Source organism: Grampus griseus (genome assembly GCF_964374135.1).
Source record: "Grampus griseus genome assembly, chromosome: 4".
In the NCBI taxonomy this organism is placed as follows: Eukaryota; Metazoa; Chordata; class Mammalia; order Artiodactyla; family Delphinidae; genus Grampus; species Grampus griseus.
In genome coordinates, this window is record NC_138997.1 from 71,255,308 (window position 1) to 71,271,333 (window position 16,026).

The 16,026-nt window shown below is 41.5% G+C and overlaps 1 protein-coding gene across 1 annotated transcript in view; it reads left to right on the forward strand.

Annotated features, from left to right (window-relative positions):
* Positions 1-321: 321 nt before the first annotated feature.
* LNX1 (ligand of numb-protein X 1) overlaps positions 322-16,026 on the forward strand; it is a gene marked incomplete at its 5' end in the record, with an annotated part of 200,104 nt that continues 184,399 nt past the window's right edge. The window contains one exon of the mRNA XM_082653048.1: positions 322-354. The remainder of the gene's footprint in view (positions 355-16,026) is intronic.

The window sequence follows — 16,026 nt, forward strand, 5'->3', positions numbered from 1 at the left end:
TGGCTTTGGCGAGAGCAAAAGGAAGTTGGAGGGAGCCTCGGCCCCATCCAAACCAGAACAGACTTGTCGTTGATGCCCCTGAGTGGCTGCTCTGCGGCAGCCGCTCTCCCTGGAAGCTCCCCAGAGGCTGCTCTCAGGTCGATGCATCGACTCCGTGCAAAGCCTGCAGCAGGGGCACAGGACGAGCTGATTAACTCCAGGGCAGAGTACTTCTCGTGCGTGTCTGGAAGACGGGGCACAGGAAAGAGAAGGGAAATTTTCCTGGGCTACTGCTGAGTCAGAAAAACTGAGCTCCCAGATGGACTTTACCCAGAGGCCTCACACGGCTGGAAACTGATCCACAATGCAGCAAAGGTAAGAGGCCTGCTTCCTCCTGAGGGTGGTATTTCAGGCAACTGGGGAAAAGTTTGCCCCTGACTACGGCAGCCCAGCCTCCACCCAACCCACCACACACACACACACACACACACACACACACACACACACCAACTTGTTGAGAAGAACCTAGAAATATCTAGTTCTGTCTTTTTCAAAGCACTCTAGAAAGGCCTCAGGACATTTGCTCTCTTTATGTTTGATTTTTTTTCTGCATTCTTCATGGACACCTCTTCCTTTACTTTCAAAAATAAAAACTACTTTTTTATTTCATTTTTCACTGGCCAAACAGGTCAGTAAAAACGTAAGTAATCCCACTAATGGTGACTGGGTTTATATAACATTATTCTTTATCAGTATTCAAAACACATTCACAGGTTTTGTCCCATTTCTACCGGAGAAATGGGCATTGCCACTGCAATTTTATCCTCGGAGACACTTAGGTCCAGAGAAATCGTGATTTGCCCCGCAGCACGTAGGAAGGTGGGTGACAGACGGCTCATCTTGTCTCCACTGCTGCCTCTTTTCAGTAGAATGGTGACTCTCCTTTCTAAACCAAATACCAGACTACATTCCCTGCCACATATTCTGGCAAACGTTCTGATGAGAGGATGGAATTTTAGCAACTGGAACTCTCCTGGATAATCCAGATGTGGAGAGTCACAGTAGCCAGGACTACACCGCCATGTTACGTATCCCTGTTTGCTTCCATCCCTGGGCATGGATGCCAGTTCAACAAATGTCGATAACTGATGGCCCCAGTGCCCAGCTCTGGGTCACATGTCAGGGCGTGGTGCAGACCGTATGCCCAGGAGGTGCTGAAGGAGTACAGAGTGGGGCCTGAGAGAGGAGGTTGTGTGTGAGAAGACTCTCCACAGGAGGAGAGCTTCACACTTGGACTTAGCATGAAGTAGGGACTTGTACTGAGGGAGAGCATTTCGGATCAGCACAGCCCCCCAGGTAGGGAGGGAGTGGGCATTTACAGCAAGACTGCGACAGCAGGGCAGAGGGTGAAGAGCACGGACCGGGGAATTAGACCATCCGGACATGAATCCTGGTTCCACCACCTACTAGCTCTATGTCCTGGGGTAACTCAATTAACCCCTCTGACCTCAGTTTTTTGATATGTAAAATGGGGATAATGGTGATACCTACCTCAAGGAGTTGTCTTCAGGTTTCAATGAGATAATGCATGTAAAATCTTTGCTGGTACGTAAGTGCTCAATACATACTAACTATTTAAATACCATGTGCCTGGCTCCATGGGAGATGCTGGGGATACAGACGAAGGCAGCCCTACTCTCAATTTGATCACAGTATTGTGCGTTAGTTGTGTGCCGCTAACTATATGCCGTATAGTAAGGGCTGTGGGACGGCAGAGGAGGGATCTACTCAGTCTGTGAGATTTTGGATGGTTGTTCTGGGCGGCCTATTGGAGGAGGTGGGAAGAATTTTCACAGCAGAGGCCCTGTGTGTGGGAAGGTGACATAGAACAGAGCTACACGGATTTGATTTTGAATAGCAGCTTCATCTCCACCAGATGCCTAGCATAACCATGCCAGGCTGCTCAGGCTGCCATAACAAAATACCACAGCCCGCATGGCTTAAACAGCAGAACCGTATTTTGTCATCGTTCTGGAGCCTAGAAATCCAACATCAGGGTTAGGCTACTCTCCTTGGCTTGCAGACAGCCACCTTTTTGCTGTGTCCTTGCATGGTCGTTCCTCTGTGCACCTGTACCCTCGGTGTCCCTCTGCATGTCCAGATTTTTCTTTTCTTATAAGGACACCAATCAGTTGGATTAGGTTCCACCCTAAGGACCTCTTTTTAACTTAATCACCTCTTTCAGGGCCCTATCTCCCAATCCAGCCACATTCTGAGATACGGGCTTCAGCATATGCATCTGGGAGGATACAACTCAACCCGTAACAATGAGCCTGTTACTAAGCCTTTCCAAGCTTTAGTTCCTCATCTATAAGACGGGGACGCTACTTTAAAAGGAGAACCATTGTGATGATTATAAGAACACATGAGCCACCTATCCCAGTTTCTGACCCTTAGAAGGCGCCCAATAGGCAGTGGTGGTTATTATCAGCATTTTAGACCAAGCCTCAGATGAACATGGGATCCCCTGCACAGTCCACATTCCAGATAGACACTAAAGAACTGGGCCTTAGTTATCCCACAGACTTCCCCAGAGGACAAACGGGCCCTCAGTGTTCCTACTTCCTTGGTTGTGGCAGGGAGCCCATCATCAGTTACGTGAAGTGGCCGGCGTGATCAGCCCATAGATACTGTGTTCTCTCTCTCTCTTATTCAGTAACCTGTCCTTTCTTTACTAAATGAGTGCGGTGAGAATGCGCATCTCCTACACCTCAACAGAGAACCAACATGAAGCAGACATACCCTGATTCTACTCTTGGAACAGCCACTCCAAGGTTTATCCTCCCAACGCAGCCTCTGGGTACCTGTGTCCTGGCAAGTCTGAAAAACATTATAATTCCAACCTAAGATATCCACTACATGTAGATGTAGATATAGGTATAGATATAGATTATTTTGAAAAATCTCAAACTTACAGAAAAGTTGCACGTACACTACAAAGAATTTTATACTATATTTTTCCTGAACCCTTTGAGAATAAGCTGCCAAAGCGATGCCTCATCTTCCCCAAATACTTCAGCGTGCATTTCCCATAAACAGGGACATTCTCCTACGCAACCGCAGAATCAGGAACTTCATGTCGATATGTTACTATTCTCTAATCCTCAGACCCCAGTACGTTTTCATTAATTGTCATTGGATCCTCAGATCAAGTTTTTGTCAGTTGTCCCAATAATAGCCTTGATAGCACAAAGAGTCCTTTCGAATCAAGCACTGCATTTAGTTGTCACATCTCCTTAGTCTGCTCCAATATGCAACCTTTCCTTGGTGTTTCTTTCACTTTCATGACCTTGACACTTCAAAAAAATACAGGCTAGTTATTCTGTAGAACGTTCCTCTCTTGGGGTTTGTCTGAATTTACTCACGTCTAGATGCAAGTTCTACAACTTGGGCAAGAATATCACAGAAGTGATGCTGTGCTCTTCCCATTGCATCCTATCAGGCGGCAGATGATTTTAAATTTCCCCGAGATCACTTGATTAAAGTGGTGTCTGCTAGGGTACTCCCCTGGAAAGTTACCCTTCTTCCTTTTTTTAATTAATAAGTGTTGTCAGAAAAGGACCTTGAAATTATGTAAATATCTCATTCCCAAACTGTCAATGTGCCCTTCTGACATGTTCCCATCATCGTTTGAACACTTCTTTACTTCCTGTTACAATGACATGTTCCAGCTTTAAAATTAACTATTTCTCCAAGGAGCTCTGGTTCCACTATGTGTGGGATTATTTAGAATCCCAATTCTCACTGCTCGGTGTGCTCACTGCTAACTTAGGTATTGCTGTTCCCTGACTCTTTCAGTGGACAGAGCTAGTGTGTGTATATATACATCTATATTATTTCCGTAGATGATCCATATATACTGAAAACCATAAATTCACTCTGGTACTTCCGATTCCAATCCAGCACCACAGGGTTCATCCTAGCTTTCTCCCTTTCCATATCGTAAGTTCCTTCTCTAACACTTATGGAGCCTGATTTCCATTATCCTTAATACACTTGCTTATTCGATCAACCCCTTGAATGTAACCAACTGCTATCGTGACCACTGCCCCCTTCCCCACACAGTTGCCCTCCCCATTCCGCTTGGATTCTGACACTGCCCATCTGGGCTCTGGCCCTTGTGCAGGTCAGCCCTTCTCTGGGGCTAATCTCCTTACCTTGTCTGGGCCACCATATCTCCTCCACCCCCCACGAGGGTGACTGCCTTACTCAGCCCACATAATAGCTTTAAGGACTGAATTATTTAGGAAGAGAAGGGAAGGTAAAGAAGATGTTCATTCACTTTTAACATTTTTGAAAAACTCAAAAAAGTCATTCTGTGACCCATGGTGAGCATTTGTGCGAGTATGTGTTGTCACTGTCTTTGTTTTGCGGGGAGCAGTCTCTTCCATACAAATTGGGCATATGTCCCCAGTACCAGGACTGAAGGCATGAGGTTCACACTACTGATTCTATTCCATTCAACACTGTTCCAGTCTATATGGACATGGGCTGCTCACTGTCTACTCGGGGTACCAACAATATTTCCAGGCTGAAAACTACTATTTGGGCAATCACTGCTCCTTTTTCTATTCTGAGTCCTAGTCTGGGCTCTGCCTTATTTATTTATTTAAAACTAGATAGTAAGCACTTACTCGAAACCAGGTACTTGGCTAGGTTGGGACATAGAGATTTAAACCCTTGGTCTCAGCCCTCAGGGAACTCTCAGTCTACCGTGAGATGCACACAAGAGTCAGACAGTTATAAATCTGTGCAGCAAAGTGCAATGTGAGCTGTCTGAACGGCTTGAATCTAACCTAGAGGGCACCTAACCTAGATGGGGTGGGCAGAGAGAAGGTGCCCGAGGGGAACCCTGAATGGGCAGGGATTAACAAAGTAAGGCAGGGCAGGAAGGAAGGCATAGGGAAAGGTGTGTGGAAGGGCCAGAGGCAAGGGAGGGCTGAAAAGGCAGGTGCAGGTTGGTGGAGGTGTGTCACACATGCCAGGTTAACATGGTTGGATTTTTTTTTTAACATCTTTATTGGAGTATAATTGCTTTACATGGTTGTGTTAGTTTCTGCTGTAGAACAAAGTGAATCAGCTATATGTATACATATACCCCCATATCCCCTCCCTCTTGCGTCTCCCTCCTACCCTCCCTATCCCACCCCTCTAGGTGGACACAAAGCACCGAGCTGATCTCCCTGTGCTATGCGGCTGTTTCCCACTAGCTATCTATTTTACATTTGGAAGTGTATATATGTCAGTGCCACTCTCTAACTTCTTCCCAGCTTACCCTTCCCCCTCCCTGTGTCCTCAGGTCCAACCTCTATGTCTGCATCTTTATTAACACGGTTGGGTTTTAGACTTTAGGACATGAGGCTCTGGAGCCCAACTTTCTCAGTTCAAATCCTGACTCTGCCATTTACTAGTTGTGTGATCTTAAGCAAGTGACTGTTTTGTGTCACAGTTTCTTTCACTGTAAAGCTGGAGATTATAATCATACTTACATCATGGGATTGACGTAATGATTAAATTAGTGATTTTACATAGTGCACAGAAAAATGCATAGCATATAAAAAACATATAACAGAGAGGGAAGACAGCAGAAGCAAGAAGAACTACAATCCTGCAGCCTGTGGAATGAAAACCCCATTCACAGAAAGACAGACAAAATGAAAAGGCACAGGACTATGTACCAGATGAAAGAACAAGATAAAATCCCAGAAAAGCAGTTAAATGAAGTGGAAATAGGCAACCGTCCAGAAAAAGAATTCAGAATAATGATAGTGAAGATGATCCAGGACCTCGGAAAAAGAATGGAGGTAAAAATCGAGAAGATGCAAGAAATGTTTAACAAAGACCTAGAAGAATTAAAAAACAAACAAACAGAGATGAACGGTACAATAACTGAAATGAAAACTACACTAGAAGGAATCAATAGCAGAATAACTGAGGCAGAAGAACGGATAAGTGACCTGGAAGACACAATGGTGGAATTCACTGCCACAGAACAGAATAAAGAGAAAAGAATGAAAAGAAATGAAGACAGCCTGAGACCTCTGGGACAATATTAAATGCAACAACATTCACATTATGGGGGTCCCAGAAGGAGAAGAGAGAGAGAAAGGACCCGAGAACATATTTGAAGACATTATAGTTGAAAACTTCCCTAACATGGGAAAGGAAATAACCACCCAAGTACAGGAAGTGCAGAGTCCCAGGCAGGATAAACCCAAGGAGAAACAGGCCAAGACACATAGTAATCAAATTGGCAAAAATTAAAGACAAAGAAAAATTATTAAAAGCAACAAGGGAAAAGCAACAAATAACATATAAAGGAACTCCCATAAGTTTAGCTGATTTCTCAGCAGAAACTCTACAAGCCAGAAGGGAGTGGCACAATATATTTAAAGTGATGAAAGGGCACAACCTAAAACCAAGATTCTACCAGCAAGGATCTCATTCAGATTCGACAGAGAAATCAAAAGCTTTACAGACAAGCCAAAGCTAAGAGAATTCAGCACCACCAAACCAGCTCTACAACAAATGCTAAAGGAACTTCTCCAAGTGGGAAACACAAGAGAAGAAAAGGACCTACAAAAACAAACCTAAAACAATTAAGAAAAAAAAGAAAAAAAAGGAAAAAAGAAAAAAAAGGAAAAAAAAAGGGGGAAAAAAAAGAAAAAGAAACAATTAAGAAAATGGTAATAGGAACACACATATCTATAATTACCTTAAATGTGAATGGATTAAATACTCCAACCAAATGACACAGGCTCACTGAATGGATACAAAAACAAAACCCATATATATGCTGTCTACAAGAGACCCACTTCAGACCTAGGGACACATACAGACTGAAAGTGAGGGGATGGAAAAAGATATTCCATGCAAATGGAAATCAAAAGAAAGCTGGGGTAGCAATACTCATATCAGATAAAATGGACTTTAAAACAAAGAATGTTATGAGAGACAAGGAAGGACAATACATAATGATCAAGGGATCAATCCAAGAAGAAGATATAACAATTATAAATATATATGGATCCAACATAGGAGACCTCAATACATAAGGCAAATGCTAAGAGCTATAAAAGAGGAAATTGACAGTAACACAATAATAGTGGGAAAAAAAATAATAGTGGGGCACTGTAACACCTCATTTACACGAATGGATAGATCATCCAGACAGAAAATTAATAAGGAAACACAAGCTTTAAATGACACAATAGAACAGATAGATTTCATTGATATTTATAGGACATTCCATCCCAAAACAGCAGATTACACTTTCTTCGCAAGCGCACACAGATCATTTTCCAGGAGAGATCACATCTTGGGTCACAAATCAAACCTCGGTAAATTTAAGAAAATTGAAATCATGTCAAGCATGTTTTTGGACCACAATGCTATGAGATTAGAAACAAATTACAGGGAAAAAAACCATAAAAAACACAAACACATGGAGGCTAAACAATACGTTACTAAACAACCAAGAGATCACTGAAGAAATCAAGGAGGTAATAAAAAAATACCTACAAACAAATGACAATGAAAACACAATGATCCAAAACCTATGGGATGCAGCAAAAGCAGTTCTAAGAGGGAAGTTTATAGCAACACAATCCTACCTCAATAAACAAGAAAAATCTCAAATAAACAATCTAACCTTTCACCTAAAGAAACCAGAGAAAGAAGAACAAACAAAACCCAAAGTTAGTAGAAGGAAAGCAATCATAAAGATCAGAGCAGAAATAAATGAAATAGAAACAAAGAAAACAATAGCAAAGTCAATAAAACTAACAGCAGTTCTTTGAGAAGATAAACAAAATTGACAAACTTTTAGTCAGACTCATCAAGAAAAAGAGGGAGAAGACTCAAATCAATAATATTAGAAATGAAAAAGGAGAAGTTACAATGGATACTGCAGAAACACAAAGCATCCTAAGAGATTACTACAAGCAACTCTATGCCAATAAAATGGACAACCTGGAAGAAATGATCAAATTCTTAGAAAGGTATAACCTTCCAAGACTGAACCAGGAAGAAACAGAAAATATGAACAGACAAATCACAAGTAATGAAATTGAAACTGTGATTAAAAATCTTCCAACAAACAGAAGTCCAGGACCAGATGGCTTCACAGGTGAATTCTATCAAACGTTTAGAGAAGAGCTAACACACATCCTTCTCAAACTCTTCCAAAAAATTGCAGAGGAAGGAACACTCCCAAACTCATTCTGTGAGGCCACTATCACCCTGACACGAAAACCAGACAAAGATACTACAAAAAAAGAAAATTATAGTTCAATATCACTGATGAATATAGATGCAAAAATCCTCAACAAAATACTAGCAAACAGAATCCAATAACACATTAAACGGATCATACACCATGATCAAGTGGGATTTATCCCAGGGATGCAAGGATTCTTCAGTATATGCAAATCTATCAATGTGATACACCATAGTAACAAACAGAAGAAGAACAACCATATGATCATCTCAATAGATGCAGAAAAAGCTTTTGACAAAATTCAACACCCATTTATGATAAAAACTCTCCAGAATGTGGGGATAGAGAGAATCTACCTCAGCATAATAAAGGCCATATACAGCAAACCCACAAGAAACATCATTCTCAATGGTGAAAACCTGAAAGCATTTCCTTTAAGATCAGGAATAAGGTAAGGATGTCCACTCTCGCCACTATTATTCAGCATAGTTTTGGAAGTCCAAGGCACAGCAATCAGAGAAGAAAAAGAAATAAATGGAATCCAAATCGGAAAAGAAGAAGTAAAACTGTCACTGTTTGCAGATGACATGATACTGTACATAGAGAATCCTAAAGATGCCACCAGAAAACTACTAGAGCTAATCAGTGAATTTGGTAAAATTGCAGTATACAAAATTAATGCACAGAAATCTCTTGCATTCCTATACACTAACAACAAAAGATCAGAAATAGAAATTAAGGAAACAATCCCATTCACCATTGCAACGAAAAGAATAAAATACCTAGGAATAAACCTACCTAAGGAGGTAAAAGACCTGTATTCAGAAAACTGTAAGACTGTGATGAAAGAAATCAAAGATGGCACAAACAGATGGAGAGACACACCATGTTCTTGGATTGGAATAATCAATATTGTGAAAATGACTCTACTACCCTAAGCAATCTACAGATTCAATGCAATCCCTATCAAATTACCAATGGCATTTTTTTTTTTTACAGAATTAGAACAAAAAAATCTTTAAATTTGTATGGAAACACAAAAGATCCCATAGAGCCAAAACAATCTTGCAGGATAAAACAGAGCTGGCAGAATCAGACTCCCTGACTTCAGACTATACTACGAAGCTACAGTAATCAAGACACTGTGGTACTGGCACAAAAACAGAAATATAGATCAATGGAACAGTTTAGAAAGCCCAGGGATATATCCATGCACCTATGGTCAACTAATCTATGACGAAGGAGGCAAGGATATACAATGGAGAAAAGACAGCCTCTTCAGTAAGTGGTGTTGGGAAAACTGGACAGCTACATGTAAAAGAATGAAATCAGAACACTCCTTAACACCATACACAAAAATAAACTCAAAATGGATTAGAGACCTAAATGTAGGACGGGACACTATAAAACTCTTAGAGGAAAACATAGGAAGAACACTCTGACATAATTCACAGCAAGAACTTTTTTCACCCACCTCCTAGAGTAATGGAAATAAAAACAAAAATAAACAAATGAGACCTAATGAAACTTAAAAGGTTTTGTCCAGCAAAGGAAACTATAAACAAGATGAAAAGACAACCCTCAGGATGGGAGAAAATATTTGCAAATGAATCAATGGAGGAAGGGTTAATCTCCAAATATATAAACAGCTCATGCAGTTCAATATTACAAAAAACAAACAACCCAAGCAAAAAATGGGCAGAAGATCTAAATAGACATTTCTCCAAGAAGACATACAGATGGCCAAGAAGCACATGAAAAGATGCTCAGCATCTAAAAGTGGAAGCTCAGAAATGTCAGTAGTGCATCATACTTTAAAGCTTCTAAGCATCAAAAGACACAATCAACAGAGTGACAAGGCAGCCCATGGCATAGGAAAAATATTTGCAAGGCATATACTTGATAAGGAGTTAACATGAAGACTATATAAAGAACTTCTACAACTCAACAATAAAAACAACCCAATTTTTAAATGGGCAAAACAGACATTTCTCCAAAGAAGATATTCAAATTGCAAATAAGCACATGAAAAGATGCTCAGTGTCACTAATTATTAGGAGATGCAAATCAAAACCACAAGGAAAAGGAAATACCACCTCACAACTATTAGAATGTCTGCTATCAAAAAAAAAAAAATCCGCAAAATAACAAGCGTCAGCGAGGATGCAGAAAAATTGGAACCCTTGTGCACTGTTGGTAGGAATGCACCATGGTGCAACCACTGTGGAAAATGGGAAATTGGTATGGTGATTCCTCAAAAACTTAAAATAGTACTACAGTATGAACCAGCACTTCCATTTCTGGGTATATACCCAGAATAATTGAAAACAGGAACCCAGATATGTGTATACCCTTGTTCATAGAAGCATTATTCACAATTGCCAAGGGATGGAAGAAACCCAGATGTCCATGGACAGATGAATGAATAAAGAAAGTGGGGTATAAACATACAATGGAATACTATTCAAACTTAAAAAGGAAGGGAATTCTGACACATACCACAGATGGATGAACGTTGAGGACATTATATATTAGGTGAAATAAACCAATCACAATGGGACAAATACTGTATGATTCCACTCATACGACGTACATAGAGTAGTCAAATTCATAGAGACAGAAAGTGGAATAGTGGTTGCCAGGGGGGAGGAGGGAATGAGAAGTTTTTGTTTAATGGGTACAGAGTTTCAGGTTGGAGAGAGGAAAAGAGATCTAGAGATGCATGGCGCTGATCGTTGCCCAGTAATGTGAGTGTACTAAGTGCCCCTGAGCCGTATGTACCCTTAGAAATGGTGAAAATGGTCCATTTTATATTATGTATATTTTACCACAATTTAAAATAATAATTAAGAAATGCCAATAAAGCCTGGCTTATTTTCCTTATCAAAGGGATTCTGGAAAAAATGGTTAGGCGAACTTGTAGAAGGAAAAACATCCTATTATTTTTAAAGAATTTTCCACATCTCAGAGTTTCCTAAAAATGTTAGAGAGCTAAATTTCAATACTGGAATTTTATTTTAAAGCTTTTCTCTGGGAAGGTGAATACATAAGAAAATAAGTCTTGGTCAGAACTTGGGCATGCTCTCAAAAACGAGGTATTGTCTGCTAGATCACAAAGAACCTACAACTCTACCAATGATATAAGGAGACTGTCTCCTAAAACAAATAACATCAACATCCTACTGAAGATACAGAAATGAAAGAGGCACTGCAAGGTGTGTTTGGTTATTCAATTGTGTGTGTGTGTGTGTGTGTGTGTGTGTGTGTGTGTGTGCGCACGCACACACTCCTAAAACATTTTAAGCTTATAGTTCTTGACTGGTGGCAGGGGAGCCAGGTATGTGAAAGGAGTTTAAGAAACATCTACACTGATGGTCCCTTCTGCACTGAGAGGCAGAGGAACAGACCCAGCATGAGGCTGACTCTGAATTATAGGTCATAGCCTGTGTTGGGAGAAGCATCTACCCAGTCCCTGGTTCTGGAACAGGAAGAAAAGAGGAACTGACGCAAGAAGGGGCTCTTCCTCCCTCGTTCCTGAATATCTGACCAGGAGGCCACCTCTGACCCCGGAGGAGCCTTGCCTCTAAGCTCACGGGTTCACTTTATGCCCTCAGGGGCTTTAATTTCCTCATATGTAAAACTAGAACAATAATGAAATGCTAGAGGGCAATGGGGCTTCATTAACCATAAAATAGATGCGGGTTTTTATTTATCTGTGTTCTACTTCATTCCACAGAGAAACTGGTGGCTACAGCTGGCAAATGCAAAGTAGAACAGTGGCTCACGCTAACATGGCCCGTTTCTGGCCAGCAGAGGGTTTTTAATTTTTTATACTTGCCACCAACATCTAAAAACCAGAAGATTTCATATAAAATCCAAATTTCAAATTCTGTTACAATGTAGTAAAAACCTAGCCACACTGGTCCCACTTTCATGCCTTGATTCACTCACCTGGCAGATGTGGGTTGGGTGACAGTTCTGTGTCAGGCACTGTTGTGGGTGCTAGGGATATAGCAGTGGTAAGAGAGAGTAAACAGATAAATCAGATAATTGCAGAAAATGATAAATGCTGTGAATAATCACGGTTCGGGGCTAGAGATTGACAATGGGGGAAGGGGACAATGCTATTTGAGTAGAATGGCCAGGAAGGACCTCTCTCTGTTTGCCACAGTCCACTCCATGCCCTATTACCCCACTTACTTCAGTCATTTACTGCTACCTGCCTGGCAATTAGAGGCAACTGAGACTAAGAACATACAATGACGGGAAATATAATGAAGAATTTAAATTAGGAACAGGGGAAATGTACATAAGATTAGGATAACAAGAGCAGAGGAAATAAGAATCAAGTGTGCATGCCACAAGAGTCTTCATCATTGGTAGAGCTGGGCATCAGATTTAAACCTGAACTTCCTGGCAACTAGAGCAAAAGGGAGATATGTCCAATGACATCATCCTCATTTTCAGAAAGGAAGAAAGAAAGCCATTCCTTTATAGGTACAAAGCTTTCCTCACCTAAACTTGGAGTAGAAATTGACCACATCAGACTTTATAAAGGGAACTGTGAGTGATATAGTGATCAATATCTTCACCAACACATTGACAGAAGTATGGTATTTCCCACTGATCAGTCATTCATTCAAAACCCTTTTGTCGAGACACTAACAGAAGCACTGGCCATGCAAAAATGCCTGTTGTTTTCCCTTTTTTCCCTGGTGTCCAGAGATAAGAGATGAGGGCGTCTCTTACGAGAACATTGTTATATGAAAGGTCAAGATGATGCCATGCAGACCTCTGCTCCTGCTGATTTCAATTCACAGAGTATCAGAAGAATGGACAGAATGCCTGTCACTCAAACTCCCTTCCATAAATCTATCTTCTCTCAGCTGGTTAGACAGAGGGAAAGTAAAGAGTAGAAGTAGCAGTTCTTTGTGACATTCCTCAGTGACAGCCACTCCTATTACCAAAAGGCAATTTCTGTGGTCCTTGAACCTTTTGACTTAAGTAAATCTCTTTCTTTTTATGGACTAGCCCAGCGGGGAAATGCTAATGGTTACACATCCTGACTGCTTACTACTGAGACCGGCCCACGTGAGGGAAGGAAGTTCCTACATCTATTCATTCACCCCCTGCACAGGAAGCCTCTGCCACACTCCTAGGCTGGTGACCAAACACTGGGAAATCTAGCCTGTCTTCTAGAATGTTCCTAGGCAGTTCTTTCATGGCTTCAGTGTCCAAAGCTTCCTAAGGGTTCCCTTGCCAAAGGAGCCCAAAGGATTCTTGCTTTGTGTTAGCTCCATTGTGTACGCCCCAAGTACAGAGCATACCTATGTTTTTAAAGGTGTCCCCCTGCCCCCATGAGAAAACACACAGGCAGAAATATAGTTAAACCAAATTTTCTGCCCTTCGTTTTTGGCCCCGGGGGCTGCCTGGCTGAGTGCTTGTCACCGGGATTCTCTCCTGGCTCACTGGCCATTTTGCGGGCTCACTCTCCTGCAGTTGGCAAGAATCGAGGCATTGTCTGAGGGCCAGGGCCAAGCATTACTTCTCCCTCACTCTTTTGAAAACTGAGAAGAGCCTTTTGACTGTGCTGGTTATAATCCTTACCCAGACTTCCTCCACTCCATTACCATACCTCTCTGTTACTCTGACTAAATACCCGCTTTGAGCCAACCTCACAGAACTGGTTTTCTGGGTTTGCAACAATGACCTTCCAGAAACACCCTGAGCTCAGTCTGGCTCGAGCCTCACAGTCTCTGCTTGGCCATCTGGCAAAGAGGCCCTTCTGGTGCCAAAGTAACTGACCCCACGTGAGATGTTATCCAAGTCACTTGACATGGAATCCTGCTCCGTCCTGGAACGGGACAGCCCAAGAGTCCCCAAGGATTTGCTCCAAGAGTCCCAGCTAGTGCTGTGTTTCTGACAAACTTCATTTTGTAAATTTCTTTCCATGGACCATAAACAAATATTTAGGCTTACATCTACACACACGCATAAATACCTCAATATAGACTACATTGTTTTTTTTAATTTAATTTTTATTTTATATTGGGGTATAGTTGATTTACAATGTTGTGTTAATTTCAGGTGTACAGCAAAGTGGCTGTTATACATATACGTATATCCATTCTTTTTCAGACTCCTTTCTCTTATAGGTTATTACAGAATATTGAGTAGAGTTCCCTGTGCTATCCAGTAGGTCCTTGTTGATTATCTATTTTATATATAGTAGTGTGTATATGTTAATCCCAACCTCCTAATTTATCCCTCCCCCTACCACATCTCCCCTTTGGTAACCATAAGTTTGTTTTCTATGTCTGTGAGTCTGATTCTGTTTTATAAATAAGTTCATTTGTGCCATATTTTAGATTCCTCATATAAGTGATATCACATGATATTTGTCTTTCTCTGTCTGACTTACCTCACTTAGTATGATAATCTCTAGGTCCATCTATGTTGCTGCAAATGGCATGATTTCGTTCTTTTCTTATGGCTGAGTAATGTTCCATTGTATATATGTACCACATCTTCTTTATCCATTCCTCTGTCAATGGACACTTTGCTTGCTTCCATGTCTTGGCTATTGTAAATAGTACTAAGACTACACTGTTTTAACTTAAATCATTTTTCATTCATTTCTTTTACCACTAAAGTGAGGTTCAGAATACAATGCATCCAACACACCCATCGGGCTTTGTTCCTGAAGGGTAAGTGTTATCATTACTAAGACTTTTAGGGTAAATGCTTTGTAGATTAATAAAAACTTGTCACCAACATGCACTGAGTGGCCAGGAAACACCTGGAAAAGGTACGTTGAGTTCAGCAGGTGCTCAACTTGTGAAATAATAATAATCGGTCACTTCCTGAGCTCTTCTCATGTGCCAGACACCATAAAACTCTTTACATGGCTTGGCTTATCTTGTTTAATTCACATGATTCTGAAAGGTATTATGATAATTTCCATTTTTCAGGTAGAAAAACTGAGGTTTAAAGAGGTTAAGTAACATGCCCAAAGTCACCAAGCAGCAGGACTGGGTTTGAAACCAGGTCCGTTATACTTCAAAGCTCTTAACAGGAGGCAGAAGGGAAGGCAGAGGAAGGTGGTGAGAGGTCTTGGGTAGCCCACCCTTCACGACGCCTCAAGCTTCCTGATCAACTCTCTGCGTCCATACTGTGGTGTTTGTCTGTTTAATGGACAAAGGACCGCTTTTTCAGAATCTACATCAGTCATTTTCTCTGTTCGCTCTGATTGACACCCGATTAAATCATCAAGATGGAGGTTTCCCAACCTCGCCAACACTGGCATTTAGGGCTGGATATTTCTTGGAGGTGGAGAGCTGTCTTGTAGCATATTGAACAGCAACCCTGGCTTCTGCTCACTAGATGCCAGTAATATCTCCCCAGTTTTGACAATCAACAATGTCTCCAGAAGTTGTCAGATGTCCCCTGGAGGGCAAAACCACCCCATACGGAGAACCACCGCACTTGATACAACGAGAGGTGAAAGGAGATTAAAGTTGCAGAGGTGATGGCGAAATTCCCCAGAGGGCAGGAGTTTCTGTGGGTCTGGCTGGGAGGCCTCTGGGAATTCTTCAGGCGAAGCAACCCCATTCCTAGTCACCCTGCCATTCTGACCTCAAGCTAACTGGAAAAGGCCAAGACTAATCACCCAAAGGAAGCCTCGGGCGCCATAGGCTGACATGTGGGTGGAGCAAGGGGGGGTCCCTCCGAAAGGCCCTGATGGCCATGATTAACCTTCCCAGTGTCAC